Source organism: Anser brachyrhynchus (genome assembly GCF_964034855.1).
Source record: "Anser brachyrhynchus genome assembly, chromosome: 2".
Taxonomy (NCBI): domain Eukaryota; kingdom Metazoa; phylum Chordata; class Aves; order Anseriformes; family Anatidae; genus Anser; species Anser brachyrhynchus.
This window is the reverse complement of record NC_137695.1, coordinates 42,493,691-42,513,601: the sequence shown is the minus strand read 5'-3', so window position 1 is coordinate 42,513,601 and position 19,911 is coordinate 42,493,691. Positions and strand designations below refer to the sequence as shown.

General features: G+C 40.7%; 1 protein-coding gene across 15 annotated transcripts in view; it reads left to right on the top strand.

Annotated features, from left to right (window-relative positions):
• The first annotated feature begins 5,762 nt into the window (after nt 1-5,762).
• The window catches only part of LOC308189295 (uncharacterized protein), a 57,381-nt gene continuing 43,232 nt past the window's right edge, over nt 5,763-19,911 (top strand). For 3 of the 15 annotated variants that reach the window (XM_080579177.1, XM_080579175.1, XM_080579174.1), the window contains exon 1: nt 7,253-18,898. The gene's annotated coding sequence lies outside the window, so the exon portion shown is untranslated. Of the gene's footprint in view, nt 18,899-19,911 lie in introns of all 15 variants that reach the window. The other 12 variants (XM_080579167.1, XM_080579165.1, XM_080579168.1 and 9 more) reach the window with 10 other exon arrangements.

The following is a 19,911-nucleotide window of genomic DNA, read 5'->3' as shown; positions in this document are numbered from 1 at the left end:
GGTGTGTTCAAATAGGCCTGGTGTGATGCCCACGCAAATTCATACTGAGTTATCAGATATGACTATTTAACATAGTGAATGTGGAACAGATAAAAGAGCTTATTTGCTGGTACCAATTCTCTACCGCCTGTGTGTTGACACTTCCCACACTCCAGTATTGGTATTTTATTAACATGATTTCTTCTCAGTCTTGTTGTTCTGAAATGACCCTTTTAAACCTAAGTAGGGCTGTCAGTGCATAAAAGAGTATGGAGAGCATCATGGGTTTGAAATACACATTCATTCTCATTTGTATATGATAGATGAACTCAGGATGAGAGAAAGACCTTAAAATATCTTTAAGTGCACATGTAAAAAGTATGTATAGAACATGTATCTAGGTATATGTGTTTCCTACAAACACAATATTACATATGAATATTCTGAAGGTGTCCTGTAAATAAAGGGATGTGAATGCAATGAAAGATGCTGTTTTCATGGAGATGAAAATGGCAGGTAAAGTTATGAGTGAAGCGAGAGGGACAAAAAAAACAAAACTAAATGTCAAACCATCTGTCTGGAGTTTCTGAAGGTGTATTTTACATTTATACCAGAATTGGTGATGGAGTTTCATTTTTAGGAATGGGGGCACAGGATATTAAAAGGAGTTTGTATAGGTGGTTCATTGGAAGTTCATGCTAAGGTCAACTCAACGATGGTCCTACTCCATCTCTGTGTGGAGAGGTAAATTTTCTGTTTTTGAAATACCAAGAGTTCTGGAGGAACTATTAGTTTGAAGGACCTTGCAAGGAATATCAACGGAAAAGATATCAGTACCTTTGTCATTCTTACTGTGATTATAGTCATAGTGTTAAGATGAATTAAGACAGCATTTTCCAGTAATTGCTTCTCTTCCATCACTTTTGAGCTTGACTGTTGTATTTGTTTTGAGTTTTCTTGGGTTTGCTTTTGAAAGCTCTCATTATTTGATGTCAAATAATTATTATTATTAATTTTTTTTATATATCCAGGAGGGCAATTAAGCCAACTGTTAATTTCAGAATTCTTTACATAATCAATATGATGAATATTTTTGAATCTGTGGAAATCAGAATTATTTTGTAATCATATCTGAATAGGAAAATGTAGCTGCGTTCACACAGAATTAGGCTCAACTATTAACTCCAGTAGCAATTACTCTAAATAATACAATATAGCTAACAAGAAATGTGAATCATACAGCTTGCCTGAATTTGCAGTATTTGTATATGAAATGACACGCATTTCTCCGTGCAATGACAACAAAATATTTTGTCTATCAGTGAATCGTCTTTTTATTGTCTATTCTAAACGTTCACCAGAATATTTCTCTTTGTGCAAATTCCCTATCACTTTGCTGATCCTGGGCTCAGACAGTATTTGCATATGGTGTCTCCAGTAAATTAGATTATAACACTGCCAGCCCTTGCTGTGCAGTGCAACTCACTGCCGCCTTCGCCTCTCAAGGCCCTGGGACGTCAGCTCTGGGAGTCACTGAGCAGGCAGTGCTGTCGCTGCTGCCACATCAGCTCTGATCGAGTCTGATTCAGCCTGCTGCTACACAGTCACTTGAGGGGAACCTTGAGGGGATACCAAAGCAAAAACGCTTCTTGCATCTAGGATGAAGATTTCTATTTTGGACACAAGGATCTCTCCTTTCCTCCTGTGGGATTCTAAGCAAAGACCACTGCCTGTTATATCACCTGCTGGATGGAGCTGCTCTAGGGTATCATCTCCCCAAGTCCCCTTTTGTGCAGTTCTATTTTAAATCTGGTATACTATATATATACAAGATATGTTCCCACAAAACAACAAAATCATGGGTGTAATTATAGATAAGCAACATTTTACTTCATGCAAAGTCAGCCGGCCAGATCATTCCAGGAAGCAATCTTTTTAACCAAGGTGTGGCACATGAATATATTTTGCCCAAATCCCAGGCTTTTGATGTCTCCTACATTCCTGCAAGATATCCTGCATTTCTTTCTACACTGGAATGCTGAGCTACATCTCCAGACATCACCATCAGCACCAACCTACCAAGGCCAAAATGACCCAACAGAGCTGAAGCCAACACATGACAGCTGCTTCCTGGTATCAGACCTTGCAGATCTATAGGCTAAATTGTCAGTGGTCCAAATTTCCCAATTCTGGGGGCAATTTTCACCCCTGGAAATGTACCAGGTGTTGTGCCTTTAACAATGGCAGGCAGAAGAGTATGGTGAAAAGTCTGTTTGAAAATGAGTCATTTGTAAGGTGAAATTTCCAGGCTCTCCCCTTTGATTTGTGATTCAGTTAAAATATCAGGGCAAAGGAATTGGAGTTGATCATTCAGTTACCTTTTTTGTTTGGTGATAAACAAACTGGCATTTTTGACTTAACTGTTCAAAGTTTGTTCTTCCCGGATGGATGTGCCTCCAAGGATGGATATTTGTTGCCTTTGAGTTAGATTTTGCAATTGTCATTGGCTGAGTTCTTGATTACTGAAATCAAGAATGGCTCAGACCCTGTTTGCCTTATCTAAAAAGTGCAGGGCAGAGCGCAAGGTAAATGTTTCTTATGTTTCTTCTGCTGGCCTATCTCCATTGCAGGACAGGGAGGGGTCTGTTTGCCTCATCAGCCTGTGATCTGAGGGTTTGTTTTGCAAAGGAGAATGTGGGGATGGTTTCCTTGGGTTCCCAAGCCTGAGGCAATAGTGCTGGGAAACATGTAATTGGGGCCCATTCTTAATATTTGCAAAGTGGCTCTTCTTTTTGTTGTTATAAGCAAAGCCAGACATGCAGCAAGGCAAAAGTATGTCAAAAATAGGTGTTTTATATATAATTCACTGCATTAAAAACAAACAAACAAAACCAAATCCAGTCCAGTTCAACCTTTGTTTTATGTTGACATATTGTACTTGCTCTTCCTCTTCTCAAGATGACAGTCCTGGGATCTTGATGCCGACCTGTGGAAGATGGGTTCCCAGACACAGCATCTGGCTCCTTGTGTGAGTCCTCAGGCAGTCAGTTGTGTTGGTGGCCATGGAGTTGCCTCTGGCTCTGACATGTGGTTGCGTTAATCGCTTGATGGGCTCTGTGGCAGCTTTGCTCTTCTGAATGCTGCCTCATTCTGACTTCTCAATCTGAGTCAGTTTGCTCTTCTTGATTATTTTTATAGTGATTGTTCTCTTTAGGAGGTATTGCTCTTCCCTTCCAGTCTCTTGTATTCCTGAGGCTGGATGCAGTAAGAGCAATCCTGTAAACTGCATATACAACGTGCTGCTAGACACAGCCCTCCCCATTGTCCTGGTCCTGAGCTATCTGATAGACAGAGTAACTCTTAATTTTTTATTTATTTTTTTCCTTCACTTAGCAACTTGAAACATCATTGTTACATGTCTTTCTTGTCTGAGCAACTTAGAAAAACTACTTAAGGGAGTAAGGACATTAACATTGAAGATGTGGGGATTTGTTTGTGTGAGTAAAACAATAGGGATATAGGGGGTTGACTCCCAAAAAGGCTTGCACGGAAGGCCAGAGGAAGAAAGCACACACTGGGTGCTCTGTGCCCTGACTTCTGCTGATCCTCATGTGGGAGTGGTGCATAGTCTGGATACTCCAGATAGATCCACACTGGCACAGAATTAAACACAGGCCTTCTCTTTAGTAATTGATATGCAACAGTTTTACTTGCTAATTAGATCAATGTTGATGATTTCTCTCTCTCTTATTGGCAGGCCCTAAACTGACCCAAGAACAGAAATTTTAATCCCCTTCGGCATCCAGCCTGAGCAATTTACCATAGATCAGAGCCTACAGCCATCAAAGCTGCAAGTGCACAAGGGGGGTATGTAACTCAATTACAGGAGGGAAAGCTATAGCTGTCTGAAACTGATGTGGAAATTGGGTATGGCTACTGCAAATCACTGTGGAATTATTCAAGCTGGTGTTAAACAAGCGGCAGGGCAAATTAGTCCTGCATTGAGCTGCATGCTGCTGTGCTTACACAGCTACTGGTGCCTAAGTTAACATGTTTAAATGCAGCACAGCTATCCCTTCATAACCCTGCATCCTGTTTGTAGCTATACCCAGTTGGAGACCAAGGAATAAAAACTGCTTAAAATAAGTTGTCTACATTTCTGCAAGTTTAGTGCCTTGTCTAAAAGCCTGGGAGCTAAATGTGAAGCAGGGAAAATCCTATTTGCTATTAACCAGTCCTGACTTTTGTCCCTGAGGACACCTTTCTGCTAACTGCTCCTCTGGAGCTAGAGCCAAACAGTGCTGCATTAGTGCTTCAAGATAAGCCATGCCATGGTTGCAAGTGCTTTGTTTTTATTTGGTAGAGGGTATGCTGCACGGCTCCTTAAGTAGTGGCACGGCACCCAGGAGAAGGCAGGAATTTCTTGGCCTGGATTCATTTCCATTTATTGAGGCTGGTACGTGCACTAAGAGAATGAGAGATGTGTGTGAGGTAGTTGGAGAAGGTCTGGGTAGGGATGCAGAAGAGAAAAAGGGTTTACAGTCAAAAGCAGTTTTATAAAACAAATATAAGAATGAAGAATTGCAGTAGGTTCTTTTGACACCAAGCAGGCAGATGATCAGGACACCCATTTTCCTCCATGAGAATTCTCATGCTTTTGTGTCATGAGTAGCCTTGATGTCTGTTGTTGGCAGTGAGACAAAGATTTACTGAACACTTTTTGAAATTATACCTCAAATACTAAAAGTTGGATCTTTCACTTAGAAGTACACAAGCACAGCCTATTTGGTAGAAGTCACAACTAATGTTAAAAGTCTGTTTATGGCAAAGCTTCTTGCCCTGCTGTAATTAGCATTTGTGTGGTTTTCCTTTTTGCTCCTTTCTCAAAAATCAGTAGCTTCAGAAATAGTTATAAAAGGCAGGATGTAAAAGAACCAATGACCTTTCTGTATGATGATAATTGCTGGCAAGTGGCTTGAAGCTTAGATACACAAAGACTTTATTAAGCACCTACTTTGGGTTAGGCTTGAAAAATGTACTTTACAAATGTATGCAGATTCTTTGTCAAATGCTTCATTTTCATACCATTTTTGACTGAGCAGAGAAAGACCATCTTTAAGGGGCTGGCTTGCCCATCTGGGTTCAGTGTGAAAGAATGGAACAGATTTTTTTATAATTATTTATAAGATGTCTGCTTTCATAACACTGTTCTTTGAGTGTCTGACAACCTCGGGGGCCCTTGCCCTTCCCTCTCCATGTGTTGGTCATCTGTAATGATTCACTCACAGAAAGAGACAGAGCAAATCTTAAATCCATGTAGGTTCTCCTCCCCCCACATGACATCCAACCAAATTGCCAAGGACATGGATTTTAAGGCTTGAGGGTATCGGGAGCACAGCATTTTCTCAATTCTCTTTAAGACTCAGATGTTGTTTTCAAAGGAAATATCATTTGCAAATTATTAGTATTGTTTATATTGATCCTATGTCCCCACCCTGACAGAAAGCTCCTCAGAGGTGCATTCTGGCTTTGATACACCTCACACACACTCCTGTGACTGCTCCCTTCTCCTATAATTCTTATTGTTTGATAACACTGGTGGCCCCAATCATTGAGCTAGGTGCTGCACAAACCTTCAGTGTTTATCTATAAAAGATTTTACATTCCTAGCTTAAATGGCTTGGCTGATTGACTGATAATGAAACTATGTTAGGCTGGAGAGACCTCTGATCCTCAATCCGGGATTCAAATGTCAGTGGTTCTCTTTACATTTACTGTAAGTGCTCCAGAAAAGATTGTGTCCCAGGAGAAAAAAGTGCAGTGTTTAGCTCTTTCAAATACACTGGGAACAAACAACCTCAGTTTAAAAATGTAATCTAAACTGCCAATCTAGTTATATCTTCCAAGAATTGATAAAGTTTATAGTCTAAGACCATACTTAAGGGTGCTCTTGCAAAGCCACCTAAGGTAGCATCACCTGTACATTAAAACCCTGTGCAGAATTTGAATAAGCAACTACACTAATGTTCCTCTTCTGTTTCACAGTGCAAGTTGAGTCAGGTTCATCTGAAGAATAACTTCTTAAACTGCTACATATATACTTGCAAGAGAACATCTCACTATGGTTGGACAGACAAGGCAGGATCAGAAAAAAAAAAAAAAGGTGATGAGAGGATCAGACAAAGATAGACTGGTATTTTTGTCCTCATTTATTTATTTTTATTTTTTATTTTTTGACCAAGGTTGCTAAAAATTGTAATTAACACATTCCATGACCATGGTGGTTCCTCTGTAAGTACAGGAAAGCTGCTTCCTGAACATGGTCTTCTGAGTGGCACCTGCCTGCAGTAGGTGAAGTGAGAAGGACTGGATTTTTTGACTTCTATCCACTATCATGGGGCAGTAATAAGTTAAATACTGGATGAACACATCGGATATGCCTCTGTGTCTAGAACTGTAAACTACAGTCTGCTCTGTGCTGCTTGGAACAGGTAAACACATTGCCTGTACTTAGCTTTGATTATAATATTCTCCAGCTGCTCTACAGGAAAATTGAGACAGACAATAATCCCACCCAGGAGTTGACCTATAACAAGGGTATGTTGAAAATTTTCCATCAAGCTTCCTTCTTTTCCATTGCTAATGTTTTGACTAGTTGGCATTATTTGAATTACTTGATTTACTCTTCAGACCTGGCTCTTTCACAGGGGAAAATGACTTGTTTCTAATTCTTGGCAAAGTCAGTGTACTCTGGCAGCTGATGAACTTCCACTGTTGGTGGTTGCTTCTCATGGAGAACCTGTCAATGGAAAGCAGTCAATGTTGGAAGGGAATGGCTAGGCAAAGAAGGCAGATGTTTGTCAACAAAGACTGAGACTGACAGGAAAATGCATCCTTTTCTGAGGATCTGAAGATGATGTCACATTTGGTCTAGTTGGATGTACTTTTTATATCACGAGGCCTACTGGTTTGAGAGGGCAGAATGTCTGGAACAGGGATCTCCGATTCCATGTCATGCCTCAACCTTGCTTTATGCAGTTGAAGCTATATATGCCATCCTCTTTCTTTTCTCTCTGCACTGTGTTTTGGCTACCATGTGCATGGCATTGCAGAGGGAGGCACTTGGTCTTCTATTTGGTAATGTCTTCAGGGCATGGCAGCAGAAAATTCAGAGAAACACGCCACTAGAGGGCATCTGCACGTCCTCACAGCTGTAAAGTAAATATGTTCACAGTTGTAAAGACAGTGAAATATTTAAAGCCAAAATTAGGAGGTACTGGGGCTCAGAGCCAGGACCATATGGCTCCATATGGAAATTCCATATGGAATTTTTCTAATGAACTCTGCTTTGTGTCCTGAACAGAAGAATTCAACAAGATACTTTATTCAACAAAGTTTAAGATGGTGATCTTCAGAGGTGACCAAGGAATAAAGTTTGAGAAAACTCTTATGACATAGAAAAAAATGAGTGCTTCATTATCTTCACCGTGGAGCAAATTAATTGTTATTTTTTAATAAAGCAATAATCCCAAACATCCAAATTCACAGTCTTTCATATGTGAGATGGTTACTCCATAGCAATTGCATGTCTAGTTTTCTTGTATTCCTCATGGCTTAGAATACACTGTGAAAATGGCCAACTGTAAAACTGCCAAATGTGTCAAACTGGCCATGTGTACAAATGCATCCTTAGTTCATCTGTGCAGTCATGGTAGCACAGCTTTAAAATCCAATTACAGATGCGTCTATAGGGGTGAATGAGTATAAATTCTATTTAAAGTCAGGCCTTAGAATAATGGACAGGATTAAACAAGAAAGTTGGAAGGGGAAAATATCCTGTCAAGCCAAAAAATCATTCTGCAACTCTACAGAAAATTGAAAATGGACTTCAATGACAATAGTTTGCTATTAGAAGTGCTATATGCTTTTGAAACAGAACAGTAAATATGTTTTTCAAAGAAGAACTGTAAAAGAGCTTATTTATTAATGTGTTTATTCACATGAACATACACTGGTTGACACTGTTCTTGTAGTTAGACATAGGGATATTCTTATAGTATCTTTCTGAGTCAGGCCCATAGTAAAGGACATTTTTCTTAATGTATTGAAAGGAATTTAGTTTTAGAATATTTTTCTTCAGTTGTATTAGTATACCAAATATGGGTAGTTATCAAACAAGAGAGAATATGGATTTCTGCTTTCTTAAAGCTACAGTTTGCTTTGCTTTACTTTAGAATGGCATTTAAATGTTACATTTTCTTTTTCATTAGTTTGGAATATGCCTCATTAAAATTATCCCTAGTGGTAATAAGTTTAATCAATTTAGTTTAAATAATAAAGTTTAGAGTTTTACATTAATGAACTTTTGTACAGAGAATTAAACTATTTTAAGTTAGAAATGCAATAAAAAGGATGAATTTAACCCAAAGTTGATGATTTTGTGTAAGTTTGCATTGTAGAATAGCCCTAAAATACCAGGTGTGGGGAGGATGCCAAGGAGACTAACTAACATCTTCAGATCCTGTTGTTGACATTTTTGATTGTAACACATCACATCTTGCCCAAGAGTGAATTTGGCCATGCACTGTGAGCAAGTCTGTTCTCATGGTAATTCCAGTTGCTCCCAGGTAAAGCTAGGATGCAGCTGCCACTTGCCTGCTACACCCTGAAGAGACTGGAAGAAGAGACGGATTAAATGGCCTTTGAGAGAGAAGGAAAAACTAGTTTTGCCCAGGTCCCCCATGAATACACCTGGAATACATAGAGATGGTGAGGGAAGTCAGGAGAGCATTCTCATTCTCTGATATGGTGGCCTTTTTTGCCGTGCTTCAATTTTCCATGATAAATAAAGATTTACATAACTTACAAATTTTAATGTAGGTACGCTCCCTTCACAGGTTTTGTTGATTTGCCTTTGTTATTCCTTTGCTTTTCCAGGTGCTGCATGTAGCTGTAGCTTCAGCGTGGTGTGTGAGGTTTTCTGAACCATGGGGAGCTCAGCTGGTAGCTGCAGAGTAGTCTTTGTGCCACACCACAGCAGGAGGACCTGACACAGCCAGCTGGAGGTTAGTTGGACACAGCCCACAGCAGGTCAGTGTAGCTACAGTCTCACCCACATGGGGTTGTTTTCCTGAGTGTGCAGATCTCTCAGAGAGACAACCCCACATAGGGTGTTTCAGTCCTCGTCGTACTCTTCAATGCTGCCATCTCCAGAGAGATGGGCAAGGATTTGAGTTCAAGTATAAAATAAAACTTGAACGGTCTCCACCTTACAGATATGACTCCAGGTTAAAGATGATCCAAGCCTTCCCATCCAGACATCCTCAGGCTTGCTCTCTGCATCTGAGAGACAACACAGTCCTGCACTAATGCAGGCCAAGCCTCATCCCTTCCTTCCCACATTTCTAAGCAGGGATCCTAAGATATGTCATACTGTGCCAAATCCTTTACAGTGGTTTCGTGATGTGAGCTAGTATCTGCTGGAGATGCCGAGCTGAGACATGAACTCGTTTCACAGAGGGCTTGACCTGAATTCCCTGAAGTGAGAGTCTAGTCCTTTTACTCGCTGAGCTCCCTCTTTCTGTACTTAATCAAATCCTAAATCCTCTGAAGTGAAAAAATGCACATTTTGTTTTCAATGACTTGCTGAAGCTGAATGCTTCTCACAACCAGCAAGGCCTATGAAACTAGTATTTATTAAGGATGAGTGATTTCTCACACTTATTCTGTTTCTATCCAAGACTGCCAACTTGGTCCACCTGGGCCTCAGAACTGAGATATCACATTTCCCACGTCTCATGCCTCCTCTACACTTGCCCTGCATTATTTATTACAGCACTGAGTGCTCCTGGGGTCCGCTGCCAGGCAGGGCCAGGCTCCTTCAGGCTCACCTCTGCCATAGCCGAGTGCATGTCTCTGCTGCAGGCAGTGCTGCATTCAACACTCTGCTTCTGGAGTAAATGGGAACTTAAAAAAAGCTGCAAGCGCTCAGTGGAAAAACTCAGAGGAAACCAGGAGTCAAAGCAGCAGCCAGGGCCTCCAGCTTCTGACTTCTCAGGAAGATAAGAGGGAGTTTAATTGGCATCTCCCTCAGAGCTGTTTTGGCTATCAGTCCTCCTAGGGCAGGCGAGGGTGCAATATCGCTGCTGGCAGTAACGCCCATAAGGACTGAGTTGATCACATCAGTGTAATCCAGTCAGGACTTTCTGGACAGGTTGGGACCACCGTGTGTAAAGGGTTTCAGCAAAGTTTTCCTCAAGGGTTTTCCCAAACTTGCTTGGAGGGAAACAAAATAGTGCTGTTTAGTACAAATGATTTGTTGCCGTTTCTAAACTGCTAATCAAACACCCTCTCTGAATCATTCCCAATCAAACATGTATATGGTTAACTAAGGCTCTAATTTGGAAATTTTTTGTGCTGTCTGTTGTCCCAGTGAAATGAGAGAGGTAGTGACAAGATCTGCACAGACACTATTTTCCTTGCACCTATTATATTTCCATAGCTTGGGAGGAGCAGTAGATGGTTGTGATAGAAGGAAAAGGTAAAACAAATGTTTGCAACTTGGGAAAATATGCTCTAGAGAAGGTTATAGAGGTGCTAATTTTCACAGCGTTTATTCCAGAATAGTTCTGAGAGACACACAGTGCAGCCCCAATCTCTCTGTGACTGTGATGAGTGTGAGCTACTCCATGAAAGGTGCTGCTGGGATAAGACCTTCAACTACTGCTGACAACAAAGGAAGATACGGGCATGTGGTCCATCCTTGGACTGCAGAAGAGGGGCAGACACTTCCCAGATCTCTCAAGGCAAGTTTCATATTTTAAAGTTTTGGGTCACTTCTTTAATTAAAAAGTTATGCTTTTAAAAAATGTTTCTAGTCAAATGCACTGCAGCACTGGGAGATGGGGTATTTTTTTGTCTGAAATTTGTATCATCTATCAAAACGTGCTGCATGAGAACAGCTGGATCTAGTGTCTGAGTCTTCATAACCGAACTGAACACTTAGACTGTCTTTTTTCATCAAATGTGTGATTTAACAGTGCAGCAGTAGATGAATCTAGGACAGTCTCTGAATTGCAGATTTCTGTACTAGCCGTCTGCAAAGTAGGAAGAAAAAGAAATGACAGGCTGTTGGCAGAAAAATACGATGTTACTACAATAAGCATACACCACAGTTCATTTGATGGACAGCAGTGCCTACCCCCATAGAAAAGGGTTGGGATTCATGTAGATTAGTTCCTCGTGATATATGCATAGAAATCCAAATATTCTCTTCTCAAAAACACTGGTTGCTGTTTTGTTTTCCTCTGGTCATTTACTAATATTAGAAGTGACAAACTGTGAAACCAAAGTTGCAGGAAAGGCATTGTATATTTGCAAAAAAATTCAGCTTGCATGAGTCCATCGTGCAGTCTTTCCTCCTGCAAAGCTTCCCATAGCTCTCTGTGTGTCTGTGTGCATGCCCACGCACGTGGGCTCCTGATTGCTACAAATGGCTCTGTCCCTTTTCTTTTGGATCTGTCAGAATGTGGGTCTGTACAATGTTCGGCTCTGTGCTTGACTGAAAGCTTGAGAAGTTTAAAAGCTTTTAGAAGAGTATCAAAGAAACAACATACACACATAACTGAAAACACATGAGAGATGAGAAAAAGAGAAATAATGCAGCATGCAGTAACATTTGGAAGCTTTCTCTCTTTTTACCAGTGTCAGAGAGTCTCAGCAAGAAAGGGACCCCTGCAATCCACAGGGCCTCCCTAAGAAACACAGCAACAGCTGAACAGTGTATGAGAGCTGAGGCTTCAGGGAAAACCTCCATGAAAAATAAAAGGAAGGGAAAGAAAAAGAAAAAAGACACTTTTTTTTAAAGCTTTGTACAGATGCGATGACAATTTGATGAGTCCTTCTGCTTTTTTTGCTTTCATGCAAATTGATAGGCTGCTCTTGGGAAAGGTCTACAGTGCTTAAGAGGATCTTACTGTTTGCTTTAAGTTACAAGCTGACTGAAAAAGATAAGAAAAGCAGCACTGTGGAAAAGGGAAAAAATGTTTAGCAATGTCAGGAATTATATGTTGCTGGTGGCACACACATTCAGAAGTAAGGACCACAGGCAAGTTCACACTGTTGAGCAAAGCTGTAGTGGAACCAGTGTATTGCCAGTGCCAAGCACTCAAAGGACTGTAAGTTTTGCCTCCTAGAGTCGTGAGATTGTTATAAAACTACATGGCTTGTTCAGGCAATAATGCGCTGTGGTGATCTGCTTTCTGGTTTTTGAACTGCTGTGGGTTGCGCTCTCACAGTTTTCCCTGCAACCGCAGAAATAATTTTTGTATTTTTTAAATGAAAGCTGTTCCTTCGGCTTCTTCAAGAAGAAAATGGAGAGTGCAGCCTTTTAGAAAACTACCAAATGTGACAAGTGTTGCAGTACAGTCACAAACACTGAAACTACTTCTATTATGATTATTCAGTTTCTTATGGATAAGAGGACTCCTTTTATGCTTCCGTATGCTTCCGTTTTGCTTGCTCTCTAAGGTTTCTCATATGTAACATTCCCTTCCCATGTTGTACCAGCTCCACCCTGGCCCCAGTGAGAACAGGTAGATGTGACAGGCCTGGTGCAGTCAGTGTTGCCTCTTCTCCCTTACTGCCAATCAGTATGGGAACGGACCTGCAGCAGCATTGATGTGGATGAACATCTGAGTTTAAGCTGTTTTAGGGGGTGAGCAGGCACAGTGCAAAGCCACACACAGTCACTGTGTGCACTGCAAGGCTTCTGAGGACTTGTCTCTAGATACTTATGAGTGTGGCAAGCTTAAATGCTCTGTGATCCTTTCCTAGTCTTAGACAGGACTTATCTTTCCCTCTTATCTCATCACAGGGCTGTGGAAGATGGAGAACTACTGGCCAGGTTGAACAGTTTCGTGTTCACAACCACTGCAAAATGAAGGGGTTAAGAGCCCTCCACTGAGAGTTTCACTCAGGATTTCATACCCTAAGGCAGGCCAGGGAGGCTGGACTGAACTACTCCAAGTGGAATGAGGTAGGAGCTGTATTGCAGGGGACACAAATCAAATTAGAGAGCATGGGTTAATTCTGCAGCTAAGATATGTCCCTGGGAAAAATTACTAGTGACCAGATTTTGCTTTTTATTTGTGCAGCTTCTCTGCTACAGGGTTACTGTATAAATAGCAGAATCCTGGAAAATCTGTGGAGAAAAACTTTTGTTGATTTGACTTGAAAGAGTACTTTGAACCTGGCCATGCAACAATGTAACTTAATCTGCACGTTTTGGTCCAAAGCATGTTGGGTCTATTTTCTTGAAAATATATAGTTATTTACACCTATTTAAAGTAAGTGAAGGAGGGTGTAAAATGTGACCGCTCTCATGTGGTAGCATTTCACACCTACAGGTGTAACAGGTGCAAGTGACTACACAAGATGCAGGGCAAGACAAATCCAGGCCAATTGTTGTTAGGTCTGAGCCATGACCTTTGTCAAGATTTTGAGCTTGTCTACCCTTGAAAATATTAATTGGTGGAAGTGTACAATAAACCCCTCAGTGGAAACTTGGATTATATTAGCAAAAGAACACTTTTGCAACACAGCCTTTTTGTAACTCTTCCATGAACAACAAGAGAAAATGAGTTTGGTCTGGGGACCTGAGTAGTGACTCATACAGATTGATTAAAATAATTTACTGTGAGGCTACTCACAGTAATGAATCTGCTACTAGGTTTCTCCTATAGGCACACAAGTTGTAAGGAGTGCAGGGTGTGACTGTCAGTTTTCAAATATGGAAGATAGATAATGTGTAGATAATGTTTGCGAAGATTGCTCCTTTGTGAGTGTGGCTGTACATTGAAACAAATAAGCTACGATAGCAAAGGGTTAGAAGTTTTACCCTTTAATTTTCTAGTTTTATGCCAGCATGGGTTTTCAACTCCTAGCCAGCAAAGCTATACCAGCACAACCTTTCAGTGGAAACCAGAACACTTTTGCTTGGCCTGTGTAGACAAGACATCAGAGAAAGGCTGCAATCTTTTGATCAGCAGTATAGCAGCCTGAAAGTTCACAAGGTGAGAAGTGCTTCTCACCAAGAATATACACTGCAAACCGTATTTAGAAATAGCATTTTTAATTAAAAACAGCATTTCTGATCCTGTTGGCAGTAGCTATGGGGCATAAGTGAGGATATCTTTTCTGACAGGAGATGTCTGGGATCTTGATGTAAGAGACTGTAAACCAGTCTCAAGCCTGCTTGAATAATCAAATTAAGAACTTTTCTTCTTAGGCATACATTTCTGAAGTGGCACATGCAGGTTTGGCACAGAGCACTCGTTATTACCAATAACAGAGCTGACATCAAAGACTTTCCTATGTTATGGAAATTTGTAAAGATGCAAATACAGAACCTTCATGTAGATCCTGGCTGTGGCTTCACAAGATGCTATTTTTGGTGTTGTGACCAGCTTTAAAAGTTCCAACTTCTTTTGGTTCATGGAGCCTGTTCCCGTTTTTGTGCTTCTGTTATCCCCCTACTGTGCACCACACTCAAGTAGGATCCAGGTGAAAAGCAAACCAAAAACTTTTATTTTTAGTTGGGATAATTTTACTGATCTACTTTGCAGTGCAGCCCCGTACACAGTGATAAAGATAAGGCATGTGTGATAGCTGCTGAACTGCAGCATGAAGATGATAATACGTCATTAGGAGTGGGGTTGGACGTGGGTGGGACCAGCTTCCACCAGCTTCATGTGGCCAGCAGAGCCAGAGACTACACAGTACTGGGGAAAGCCTATCATTGCAAACCCCATTGGGATGGCCTTGACTCTGGGACTTACACCCCTGGCTCCAGAAACCACCGTACAGGACTCTCTGGCTTCCATCCCCAACTGCAATCTGATTTTACCCAATCTTACCCAGTGTTTTGCTTGTAGAGAGATTTCAATTGCTTTTGGAACCTGCAGCATTAAGAGAGGATAATGGAAAAGCCCCCATTTTGAAGAAAGACATTTCTGGTTCTTTTTTCACCTCTCACTCCAGCACAACCACCCGTGGAACAACTGGGTCTGCTGTTCTTCTTTAATGCCACCATCTTTATTGGGAATGCATCTCACTACCGTCACTGTAAATTAGAGGCTGGTTTATTCCATTCAGCTACCTATGTCCAATTCAGAAAAGCTGCAATAGTCACAGATGAACCTGAAGCTCTCTTTGCTCGTTTCAAGTGTGTCGCCATAGATCATCCCAGCTAAAAGGCCATATGCCACTTTGTGATATGTTCTCTCAGTTAATAAAATGCATTAGAACTTTATGTCTCAAGGCAAAAAGATGAGTCTTATGGATCATGCTTAATCTATTGCAAAGCACCAGGTAAATGGACAATTCTTCATAAATTATGACTGCTTTAACTTAGTTCCCACTAATGAGCCACTGAAGAAGAAAATGAAAATCTTTTTTATTGGTATTAAGTGTTTTCAGCCACTGGCTCAAAAACAATTGACAAAGGATATTGAGTTCAATGTCATAACATTTTGCACATATAAAGGCAGACATTTCCCCCTCAACACATAAACACTAACATATTTACAAACCAAGGAGGAGTCTTTCCCTGTGTTTGTTTTTTTTTTAAAGCTTTTAACATTCATTTTTTCTTTACAAAAGCTAGAAAAGTTATTTAATTAAAAAGAGCAAAAGAAGACCAAAATCTCCATTTAATCACAAGACCTGCAAAACTAATACTTAAAAATTACTTCAGTTCAGCCAACAATACTAGAGCTATTATAAAATTGCAACATTTAAAAATCTGGTACTACAAATAATTCTTATGTTTTCATTTTGAAAGGCGATTGGGGCAGAACTTGTTTGTGTTATGTGCTGTAGAAATATAAAAGAAGAAGGCTGGTGCTGCCTCAAAAAAATCTGCTGAAAGAGATAAGAAATGTTATTTCTGGCAAAAGTTAGGAAAACCGGGATCCTCCTATGAGCTCAAGAAAAGCAGTCCAGTGTACAGGATTATTCATAGACACGATTCCTCTTTCAGTTATACACTAGCACATAAGGCAAAGTGAAAATGAATTTCGGTTCTCCTGACAGGATTAATCAAATGTCTTTCTTGTAACAGTAGGCTTATTTTATTCCTGAACTATTAACCAAAATAAGTGGCGGAGAACAATTAAACCATTCGTCTCAAATTATGATTCTAACGCACACCCATGGTCAAGCAGCACTCATAAGTTCTTCATTTTCATCAGCATTCATTTTTAAATGGTTTAATACTGCCTCGGATTGCCAAGTGCTAAAATATGAATCTTCACACTTCTGAGTCACTGATGTAACTAAACTGTGACTTCAGCATCAGAGAGTTTCCTGGGAGTAATGCAAGCTGTGGCCATGAAAACATCTGAGTCACGATTTCCAGGGTAATTCAAGCCCACCTTTGTCAAAACTGAACAAACTCCCACGTTCCCCCTTTTCACCTCGCCGTCAACCCTCGGCAGCTCCCTTCAGTGGTAGCTGGGTGGTTGGCACCTCGGTTTTGGGCTTTTTGTCAGCCTGAAAGTTACTCACTGCTGACAGCATCAGCTCTGGCTTCCATAAAAGTGTTAAAATACAGGTTTTCATCAGAAAAGTACATTCCTCTTGACTGAGCATCCTCAACCCGTAGGTGTCCATGGGAGCAGGAATGGGAGCAGGTAGAGTAAGAAAGCCATTTTAGGTGTTGGGCCTGTTAGCTGAGCACACCTAGTGTCTCACACTTTCCCAGCTAGACACGTGATGTGAAGAACCACAGCTACATCCTCAGCTAGACCTTTTTGAAGCAATGGGCTGTAAATAAGAAAAGATGGAAGCTATAAATCAGTAGACGAAAAATATTGTTTCTGGTGTCAGTGTAATGAGCTAACCACTACAGTAACCACAATAACTGGGAGAAAAATGAGAGGATATTTTGCCACATTGAAACAAACGTGCAAAACATCCTTTATCTTTCTTCCACTCTCCTCCAATTTAGCAAAATAGAAGAAATTAATCTGTAAAGTTGAAGGAAATGTCTTTCCTTTACTTCCTTTTGTTTAGCTTTTTCAAGTCTCTGCTTCTGGAGTCTTCTAGGATTGACTGGGCTATTTAGATTGCTGTCTACTTGTCTTTGTAATAGGTTTTTCTTTGTTAGAGCTCTGCAAAACCACGTAATGGGAGGATACAGGAAGTAGAGGTGCAAAGAGGTGGATTTTGTCCTTCCAAGGGCCTGTCAAACCTCAAGGTTGGGATACAACACATCCTTAGCTGAGCCACACTCCTGGCACACTTTCTCCGGGGAACCCTTCTTCTGCAACAAACTGTGAATTGGGCCCCAGTGCCCTGCCAGATAGCATCACAGACTGGTGTGGAACTGACACAGAGGAACAATACCTCTCACCAAAAAGGCAAGGATGGGTAGACAACAGCACCCCATTCCCCTTCTCCATCCAGTCAATCATGAACAGGTTCCTCGAGATGATACTCAGACCTGGATGTCTTGATTAGTTCTCACTAGATGTTCTTAGGGAAGACAGACTTGAATTGTTCACTGACTGTCATTCTTGCATGGGAGCCTCTGTTCCTTTGGCAGCGATGTGGCTGCAGCAGGGCAAATAAACATTCCTCAGCAGGAAGGAAAATTAGGGAGGAAAATGCTTTTGAAATGCCTTCTCACCTCATTCAAAGAAATATCTAATTGTCGTTAGCAGTTGTAAAGCACTATTCGCTATCTGTATTACATCAGTTACTCTTCTTTCTTCCATTTCTTCCCCCTTTTCATATAAAATATATCTGCTTTACAAAAAGAAAATGAACATAATCTCTCCCAATCTGTCCTGTAAATCAAGCATAAAACAATTATATTTGTACTAAACCCATGCAAATAATTGCACAGTTCTGGTTATGAGTATTTTCATCAGAACCTGAGACTGTAGACAGAAATCTGGAATTAGGATCATTTGCCAGAGAAAGAGGCTCTTCTTATTTTCATGTTGAAAATAAATCACAGAGTGATCTGTGTCTGATAAAGGGTTAAATACAGTCTTGATGACTTCAGTCAGACCAAGTTTGGGTAAGGAGATCTGGTTTCTTAACACCAGACACAAGATAAGGACCAAAGAGTTCAGTACAGCTTCCTTCAGGAGCAATTTGTAAAGTACACAGGTAAGCCTGTGAGTCAGCTGTTCTCTTGCTTGCACAAAATAAGCAGAAATCTCTTACTGAGGCCTTCAGTGGTCTGAATAAATCAGTATGAACTCCTTTTCTTCCTTTCAAAGGGTAGCACATAAGTCCTTTTTTGGTACTCAACTGCTTTCTTTAACTCAGATAATTCATTATAAATATATTAAAAAGTACCTGTAAAAGGAACTATTAGTCTGGGAGATACCCTTAATATTTTGTACATCCTGACACCTAATTGTTCGCTGGGCAAAGGGTACCAATAAATATTTTTGACTAATGCTAAACCAAATGTATGTCTAACATCAAAGCAGTTCTTTCTCTGTGAGGGCAAGCCATATCCAAAATTGCCCTTTGTGTTTTGATTCACGGCAATTTGTACAATAAGTACACTAATAGGACAATTAAACCAAGTACACAACTAAAAGAAAGTGAAATATTGGTTCTACTTTGACTGCAAATGAAGTTATTCATTTCTTCTGTAGACTTCAGGTGGGTCCCTAGATTTGCTAAACAGTTAAAATTCTTTAGGTGGAAATGTTGGCCTTCGGCTACAATGAAAGTGGTGCAGGAGAACACCTGGAGAACAGTGAGAAAAAGCTTTATCTGAAACAGTGTTGGGTATTTGCCCTTCAGAGTTGGCGGGGATGATCTCCTGGTAAGATGTGAGAGCCTTCATTCCTCTGAAACTTTCCTTGTGCTTACTGCTATGGAGCTGCGCAAGCAGGTAAGTCTCTTTTCAGTGCTTCTGGTGGAAAAACAATGTATGCATAGTTTCTTGGCTGCTGCTTGTATGCTGCAGTCCCTTGGCGTGTGACTGTACCGTCGCTTCCTGCTCAGCCTCCTGGTCCTTTTAGAGTTACTTGCATTTAAATGGTCCTAACTTGGCTTTGAAGTTAATATTTCTTTGAGGGGAATGAAGTGATGTACTTATGCCTTCAATTGTTTGTTTGGTGACAGTTGTTTGCAGGCCTGGCTTAGTGAGGAAATGGAATTCGTGGAGTTTTACATCGGCAATAATAACCCGTAGCATTTCTACAGCCTCTTCTGTCTTCAAAGCCCTGTGCAAATACGAGCTGATTAATCACACCTGAGCGCCTGATAGGCCATCGTTTTGAAAAGAAAGCGTTTTGTTCCGTACAAAAGCAACGGTAATGAGGAGCTATTAAAAACACACTATCCGTTTACTCCCCCAGTTTCTAAATAGACTGAAGCTTCACATAACTTACAAGCAAAATCAAAGGTGCATAAACTGATGATTTGAGGAGACTTTTTCCCTCGCCCAGTACCGCCGATGTCAAACTATTTTTCTCATTGTCTTTACATTTCCTAGCATTTGAAAATTAAGAGGGTGTAAACCAAAAAAACCAGCTCAGGAATTCAACTTGTTATCCACCTGGCCGTTAAGGTGATCACTGGGAAAAGCCAGTGTTGTTTCGCGAGGAGAGCCAGACAGGCTGGGACAATAGCCCTGTGTACAAACTTTCCCCATTCACCTCAAAGGGGTCAGGTTCTAACACCTCATTAAGACGGCTTAAATGCTAAAGCTGCCGTTCTGTCGTTGATTATCATATCAGAAACCTTCACCTAACATATTTAATTAGTAAAGCTACAAGCCCTGGCATGTCTTCATGGAGGAGCACGTTGCAAATTTAAGCTATCTAATAACTGGAATCGCACGTCAAGTGCTCCTTAAGGCTGGTCCACAACTGGTTTTGTCAATGCTTTGTCAAGGCACTG